Raw genomic sequence first — 9,643 nt, forward strand, 5'->3', positions numbered from 1 at the left:
CGAACCTGGGCAGCATATGTAAGGTAAAGAACTTAGAGAGTTGATCAACCAGAGGGTCTATCAGCATTTCTGGTTGGAATCAATATTACAAATACTTTAATACCTTTATTAGTGAGTTGATCAAAAAAGAGAATGTCGCTACCGGGTTTCGAACCCAAGCAACAAAGGTTAAGGGAAATACTTAGCAAATGCTTTCTTCATCGCAAAGGTTAAGATTATGAACTTCAAGATTGTTTCTTCATCGCTAATAACTTCTTAATCTTTATCGCTACATTAAGATCGTGCATCATATTAGAGTTTAACGCGACAAAATATTTGGCGTCGAGCAAATGCTTTCTGCACTCTCTTTGTTAGAACAATTTTATTTCAAGTATTGAAATTAGAATACAACTAAGCCAAGGCTATGGGGAGAGATAACAACAATTATGCAAAAGCTAATATGCCATCCATAATGCATAAATGTTGGAGAATTTATTTTGATTGAACTATTAAAACAAACTAAGCAATGAATAAGTTTCATATATCATTAAACAACAAAATTTATGCAAAACAAGGAAAATTTCTTTAAAAACAAAAAGTTCCGGACCAAATAAAACAACAATGCAATTAGGTCTATTGCGATTGTGTGGCGTCAATTTGCTGCAATTAAAATTAAACAAACACTATAAGAAAAATGATATGTTTAAGTGATAAATTAAATGTAGCTGCAAAATTATACCTCATTCCCACCTAGAGAACCATCATGCTCAATGTTGGTACCATTGCCACCACCTCATCCACCCCTTCTAACACCAGTTCTTCCGCCATTACTAGCTCCAAATACACCACACAGCTGTGAACTTGTAAAGTAATATTCAATTCTTCCTCTATGTCGATCAAACGCGTCCTGCCACGTGAACGAGTGTACTGGGGATCTCGTAGAGTTGTGCCTTCAGTTTGATATGATTCATCCTGGTTGGGGTTTGGCACGATCATTTCGTCGTCCCAGTTTTGAAGATCTTGCACCATCATCTTCAAATTATGCTTAACATATTGAACCTTCACGCTGGTGCCCAGTGCTATATCACAAGCCATGTCAAAATACTTCAACATGCTCCTGTATGTCTTGTACTCAGGAGTCATGTTTGGGAAACCAACTTGATGGAATCGATTCAAGTGTGGTCGAATAATATTGCTTCTCCACTTTGTCAGTATATACCTTTCATCAATTTTATCAATTTTCTTGTGCGACAAGATCTTGAGTATATGGAAACAAAGTATCCCTCTAGACTCGAATCATTTGCAGTTGCAACTAAAATAATCGTCGATAGGTGTATATTCAACAATGTACTCTACTGGATTTACACTATTGTTTTACAACTGAATAATCACTAACGATGAATTTCTCAACACCAGGGACAACTTGATGATCGTCGTGGCTGCTGACTTTACAATGATACAATTTTCATAGTTGTGTCTTGAAATATTCATACATTGTACATAACACTGAATTACCTGCTCCTCCCACTTGAACAATGGCTCACACACAATTTGAAAGCCCTTTGACCAGTATTCTGCTTCCAACTCTTTCTCATACTTAGCTCTTATAGCTAACTCATATTGGTGAACAAACATCTTAAGAATGATTTGACGGGTAATATATCCATCAAAGAATGCATGCATCCCCTCACTTCTTTGCGTAGATAGCATACCAGCCCAAAATACATATCAAGGTACACAGGAACCCATTTTTCCTTCTCAGAGTAAAGCTTGTTGAACTGATTCCTTGTATGCAAATTATACTTTGCAATATATTCTGTCCATTTTCTCTCAAAAACTTTAACAGTAATGCTATCAAGGACCATGGATTTAAATTCTCCACGTGCAATTTTAGAGGGACGAACACCACTTAAGTAAAGAGACAACTTTAAAAATATATGCCAAATACAATACCTATGTATTGTATGTGGCATCACTTTAGCAATAGTTGGCTTAATGCTCGGATACTGGTCAGTTATGATAGCACTGGATGAACATTTTCCATGGCCTCAAGCCAAGTTATAACGCCAATTTGTAACTATCGATATCTTCATGAGACAAGCGAGCATATCCTAGTAAGATGGACTGTCTATGGTGATTGATGTCAACAAATGTAGCACATGGCATATTATAGCGATTCACAAAGTACGTCGTATCAAAGCATATCGCATATTGGAATTGCTCATACGTCGCCTTATAGTGTGAATGCATCCATACCACATTTCGCAGCCTACCTATATTATCAACGTCTATTGAATAGAAAAACTCCCTATCCTTTACATGCATTTCACGAAAAAAGTTGAGTAATGACTGTGCGTCCCCTTCTTGCATTACAAAATTTTTACTCTTTAAAATAAAATTTCTATAATCTTTTGGAGTGCAACCCAAATTTTGTGGTCCACCACGTTGAACCTTAGCAAGTCTAATTCTTGGAGGGTTTAATGCCAGATCAATCGTGAGCTACAAGATCCCTCTTCAAAGAATCATAAATGGACCTATGTCCAGCCATCATGCGCGATGTGGAAGGGAGAAAATCATGATTGTGATCGTGAACGACCTTAGAGACGCGCCAACAACCAGAATCATCCAAAATAGCAGTGACCCTAGCTTTACGATCGTTACTCTTGGTGGTAAACTTAGTTTTGCGAATCATAGCCCTATCACAACAGTAAGTTATGTACCTGACAGTGTCACCACCCTTCTTGTTGGAATTTCTTTTGACGACGGAGAATCCTTTCAATCGTGCATGCTCTTTGTAGAATGCAAACAAAGAATCTTTATCTCTATATCGCATTCCGGATATTAGACCTACAACCACATCCTCTTCAATGAAATCATTCTCCATTTCCCAATCAACATCATATAATTCTAACTCATTTCCTAAAAACTGATCCTCCTAATCATCAGCTTCTCCATAGTATTCTCCATCGGGTTCTTCATCATCATCATCATCTAAATGCACTGCATTGTTGAAACTACCGTGAGAATCAACATCGGCCCATTCGTATTCATTCAACAAACTGTCGTCCGATGTCATCCCTAAAGATCTGTACAACTCGTCCCTAACTTGATCAAACCTATTATTTTGGTTCATATTCATGGTTGTTGTATTTGTGTTATGTTCAATTTGATTCATATTTTTTTGCATCGCCAAATTTTCTTGGTTTGAATTCATTTTTAGATTAAGGAAGAAAAAAGGAAAGGATTATATCCGTTAATGTGATCGTATACCGTATTTTTTAAAATACAATAATTTTCTATACACATAAAATACAATGAATGTAAAGTCTTTTCAGCTTCCTCTGTATGTGAACATGGATGATTTCATGTTGCTCAATGTTTGGGAATAGGAAATTGCTCTCCATATTTAGAACTCGTTCGGATATAAGAAATTTTTCTCTTTTTTCCAATTTTTTTTACTTTTTTCGAAATCAGCGTTTGTTCATAAAATTTTTAATTTTCACTTGAAGATGCATTTTGGAAATTTTCGAAAATTTGAAAAACTCCAAAAAGTTGTTTTTCAAAATTTTCACTCACAAAACTTCAAAAACAACCCAAAATTATATTCATGTCCAAACACAACTCTAAATTTCAAATACCATTTTCACTTGAAAATTATTTTCCCCCTATTTTGGAATTTTATAATTCTTATGTCCAAACGCCCACTTAATATTCTGTTTTGAAGAAAAATTGTAGGGAGAAATAAGAATGAGGATGTTGATGTAATTTCACTAGTGTGGTCATAGTCGGGCCACATTAGTGTGGTCATTTAGCAACTCTCAAATTAAAAAAGAGAAGAAAGGAATAATAGAGACCAAAAAGTAAAGGTTAAATTAATGAGAAATAATTTAGAAAATATAAATTTATGGTAATGATATAATTGTCTTAAGAAATTAATTTCCTGCTTCTGCGTCTTGAAAGAATCTAGAATTTTGTAGCTTATTCCAAAAAACTGCTAATGCTCATAAGCACTTCTTTGTTTTAACCAAACACTTCAAATTTTTAGATAAGTGATCTTTCTTTTAGCAAAAAATGTACTTTTGACCTCCCAGAAGTTTGGCCAAACAAGCTCTTAGACATTCTAATATTTGCTGTCACTTTTTCTTTTGTTAATTTAAATTTATAATTTTTTTTCCATTGTTCCTTTTCTCTTGCTTGGTAAGCAAGGATAGTAGAATTTGCAAAAACCTCCCTAAATTATGTGTTTGTATTTAGTTCAATTATTCTAGTACTTTTGAACGGCCATGTTCTCGTTCCATTTCTATTCAATTTTTTTTTACTTTCTATTGTTTCCAGAAAGCAATAGAAATAATTTAAGAGGAGAGAGTACAAAGAGTGACAATATTTTTGCGCAGGGATAATAGCGCCTTCGGTCCCACAATTATTGCTAAATTTTAATTTTAGTTATTGTGATGTTTAACTAAAGCATATTTAAACTTCAACTAATTCAAATGTGTGATTTGGTCCCTATATTTGTGATTTTTCACAAATTTACTGAATTATTAATTGTTAAAATATTTAATCGCCTATGTGTTATGTTACTTTGCATTGCTACTCCAGAAATTGAGAATAATTAGTTCAAAAAATAGTCAAATATAAGATACTTTTTATATAAAGTGATCAAACCACTTACTTGAATTAGTTGAGGGTTAAATATGTTTAGTCAAATATCGAGGACCAAAATCGAAATTTATCTACACTGGAGGAGCAAAAGTTCTTATAACCCTTTGCTGTATGGGTAAATATATTATTTGCAATCAGAAATTATTCTGATTTGCTTGAGGTTCTTCAACTTTCAATCCAATTGATAGAGATAGCATTATATATTAGGAAAAAGGTAAAAATACCCCTCTAGTTTATGAAATATTTAAATTTTGTACTCCGTTGTACTTTGGCGTTATTTAAACATTTTTCATTAGCAAATCGACCGTAATGGTTTGAATTATCCTAAAGTTAAGATTTTTAGTTTAAAATTTAAGGACAAAATAAGTACAACTAATTTCTCAATAACATCCATGAGAATGGTTATACGTGCACTTGTCCCCCCATTCAGGTCCTCCGCTATGTGGGTTGGGTTGGCTACTAGCCCAATTAAAAAGGGAAATGGACTCTGTGGTTGGACCTAACCCCCGTCCCTTCTAACTGGACCTGGACAGTATTTTTGTCATGTTTACTACTAGATCAGCTGCTTCTGAACGTGTACTACTTAATAAATCCCATTCTTTCAAACAACACAAAAAAATTCAAAAAAATTAAAAGAACAAACTCTGAGAGAATTTAAAAGCGGAAAAGGGTAAACAATACTCATCTACAACATAAATATTTTACTTTATTTTCTTTAGTGTACTTTTTAGGTCATTCAAGACTTACTATTAGTAACTCGTAGTAATTTGTTATCAACTCTATCAAAGCTCCAATCTAAAGCATAACAGAGACAGTTTCAAATCATAGTCAAAAGTAGATGAGTATATTTGGACTTTTTTTTTTTAAAAGTATTTTAGCGCGTGGAATCTTTCCGGTTGAAAGCTCTGTTAAAAACAAGGATAAATACAAGAGTACTATTCGCTCACGTTAAGGTCATGAATGCCCCTAAATTATAACATAAGGTATAACTAACATATTTCGTAGAGTAGATGAATAAATTTAAAACTTTTATCTTTTTAAAAAATTATTAGTGTGACAAGTGTAAATGCATGCATATGAAAAGGATCTACTTTTGTGACACAAATAGAATGATCAGAACTTAGAAAATTAAACTAGTGCATTCATACAATGCATGAAACTTAACCCCCATATGTACTGTGGAAAACCTTCCAAAAAACGTTGAAAGACAAAATTATTAGGACGCACTTTGACTTGGTCATCTTCTTATGTTGAATCAAAGATAGGCAGTTGACCTTTGTTTTTCAAGGAAGAAGCTTCTAGTGGGATCAATCAATTATGTCATTTTAACTTGAATCGGTTAGAAGTAATGATATCGTAGGTTGAGAAGATGTGAAAAATTATTATTTTCTAAGTCTGAAAAATTTAAATAGTTAGAATCCTAAGTTATCACACACAAAGTCAATTCTAAAAGTCACTTCCTCTCAAAAAGTGCCTGATTTGGTCCAATGGAATTAATTTTTTTTATAACTTTTCTTGTGAAAATAGCACGGGCTAGCCAGTTTTCGGACTGGTAATTAAAAAATAGTCAGCGTTTGCAAAGTCATTGAAAAATAGCCACTATTTTGCTGCAACACGGAAAGTTCTAGTATAATATACTTGAGATTGGTGCACCTGTGTATGAACTTCAAGCATATTATGTTAGAACTCCAACACACGGAAAATTCCAGCATAATATACTGGAGATTGGAGCACTTGTGTATGAACTTTCAACATATTATGTTGGAACTCCAGCATATTATGCTGAAAGTTCACATGTAAAAAAATCGAACTCCAGTATATTATGTTAGAATATTTTCCGGATTTGAATAGTGTTTTCGTTCAGATTATCTTTACATAAAAAGTGGCTAAATTTCAATTACTTTTAAAACTGTGGCTATTTTTTAGTTACCATTTATAAATCTGGCTATTTTTAAATTTCACCCACTTTTCTTTCATGCCTTTTTATGTCCGTTAATATTTCTCAATTTTCTAAATAAGGTAATCTTTCTTCTTCTTTGTTTTTTTCTGGCTCTCCTTAAGTTATTGATAACTCCTAAAACAATTGATTGTTTAGTATTGGTTTTTCCACTGGCATTGTATAGCCAAATTGTAGCTTGAAATTGAAAAAGAAGAATTAACCCAAATAGCCGTCCACTTAATCTTTTAAAATAGAAATAGTCGGCGGATATATAACATGTATATAATTCATGTATAATATATATATAATTATATATAATCCATGTATAATCTATATTTATGGGCTAAAAAGGTAAACATTAAATCTGACCGACTATTTATGTAACAATCCCATTGAAAAAGTTAGTTCAAGCTTGAAACAATAGGACTGAGTTGGCTAAATCAAGAAAGTAATTAAGGGGTGCTACCTATTTAAAATGATACTTTGGGGAAGAAATTAAAGTCAAGTAAAGTTGAGTTGCTTTAAAAAAAATTGGATAGAAGAAGAAGTCATGTAAAGAAAAAGAAAAAAAAGAACGTTGTTATAAAATAATAAAAGAAGAAGAAGAGTATTGCAGAGAAAAGTAGGGAGAGAGAATTCTTATTGATTTAGGATGGATTACAATAGGATAGAACCCCTCTATTTATAGGAAAATAGTGACTTAGCCACCAAGTAACAACCCTAAAATCTCTCTAAAATATAGACATTCACCATAAATAAAATACTATTTATAACACCCCCCCTCCCCCTGACGTGAATGTCTATTCAATAGATAATGCGTCTCGTTAAAACCTTAACTAAAATAAAATCCAGTGGAAAAAAATTATAGTGAAGGAAAAAGAGTACACATATCTAACAATACGTCTTTTGGTTGCCTCGTTAAAAACCTTGTAAGAAAAACCCAATAGGACAAAACCTTGTAAGGAAAAAAGAGTACAACACGTATTAACTCCCCCTGATGAGAGCATCAATTCACATCCTTGAGCCTTCACATTCCAGTCTTGTGCACCATCTTCAAAAGATCGTTGGTAGAGATTTGATAAACAAATCAGCCATATTAACTTGAATGAATATGTTACACCTTGAAATCATCATTCTTGATAGATATATAATGTCTTCATCTAATGTCATGGAATGACTTTTCAATATCTCCATAGAGGTATTCTCGCTATCACATTATCATGCTTATAGTTATAGAAAGATACATATGTGCACAAATTGCACTTAGGATGTAGTACATCAGGACCAAGAATTGTATATGCTTTATGTGATTTAAATCCTTCAGGGATTATTATATAAGTATAGTCAAATAAGCCATATAAATAGACTTTACATTTATATCAAGTTTTCATGTCACGCCGACATATAAAATACATGAAAGTGATTGCACACACCTATTGACTTTATACTTTCGAGTGTTTGAACTATATATCCAAAACTACATGTCTTTCATATGAAACCAAATTCTACTTGAATTGTTTCTCCAGACTTAAGATCCTCATATATATTTAGCGCTATTATAGATGTCGTCAACAAACATTTTATATCGGTTCCAACCTCCTTATTTTTCATAAAGACATAACATAGAGATCTCTTCATTCATATATTCAGGTACTTGAATCTCTCATGAGATTTTATGAAGTGTTATGTCATGTGATCTTCTAGATCACTTGCCTCATTTATGATCATTTTGATCATTTGCTCATCTTCTTTATCAAGAAGTTTATTTGAAACCGATTTGTCTATATGATTTAAGCGTACCATAGATTTTGTCCTTCTAGGACTTAATAGGAGCATTTGCAATGAGAATATAGTTACTTTCTTTGGGTCAGCAAATGTATCGGGCATGCTTTGCAATATATTGCAAATGAATTATCTTTTTATGAACTTCAAGTTTATATTATTTTATTGGAGGCTCTATATGTACACATGATAATTCATTCCACGTAACATTTTCTCAACTGTTTATCATGTCTCCCCCTCATGTTAGAAAAACTAGCTTACTTTCTAAACTTTGAAAATCCACCTTTGTGCGTTATGGTGTTAATCAAAATATACACCGCACATCAATAATAATAAGATGGAATTATTTAATTTCTGACCTCGAACCACTTGTGAGGGGAGAATATAATATACTTTCGTATATAAGATATATCAAACTGATATACATAACTTTGTTCTCATAAGCAATAGTTTAGTTATTAAGTAGATGCACTCAATAATTATTTACTAAACTAATTGTGATGTAAACCAACTTATCAAGATAAACTTTCTTGAATAGAAAATCTGAAAATTATGCTCTAAATTAAATTATTGAGCAGTTGCCTCGCAAACACCGGCCATGTTGCGGGTTAATAAAAATCACACATATAACCATCTCATAGATGCATCTTATGTGGTATACATGACAGGTGAATGTGCCCTTATTCACCTTTGATATTTCCAGCATTCATGGGATTCAATTCCAATTTTAGTTGGTCTATTTATTAATGAGAACAAGCAACATAAGAGAATTCATAAAGAACTTTCTAGTTCTTTAATATTTACCCATATGAATTCTCTTTTATTTGTGCACATCATACTTAAATTAACATGGCTAAACCAATTATGCCAACAGAATAAATTATCAATATTGATAAACTTCAGGTTTACACCATGACATGTGCAATTATGAATAAACTCCAAGTTTATTATGATATGGGTTTTTATATCAATAAACTTCTACTTTATTGTGACATTCTTTTGTTTGTGTAGTACAAATTGGAGAATAAAGCGGGTAACTTTTCACATACATATTACCCTGCTACAAGTTGTAGTAATAGAAGATATTAAATCTTTTCTTTCTTTATAGTCTCAATATAACCAATCGCTTTCGCGAATACTTTAGAAATTAAATAAGTTTTTTTGAGATTTACTACAACATAATGCCTTATTGATAATCAAATTTATTTCTCCAAAGTAGTATAATTGGCTCGTCTAGAGCTTTCAATTAATTTTATACTATCACATATTTATCAATATCCA

Source organism: Nicotiana tomentosiformis, chromosome 1 (assembly GCF_000390325.3).
Source record: "Nicotiana tomentosiformis chromosome 1, ASM39032v3, whole genome shotgun sequence".
NCBI lineage: Eukaryota > Viridiplantae > Streptophyta > Magnoliopsida > Solanales > Solanaceae > Nicotiana > Nicotiana tomentosiformis.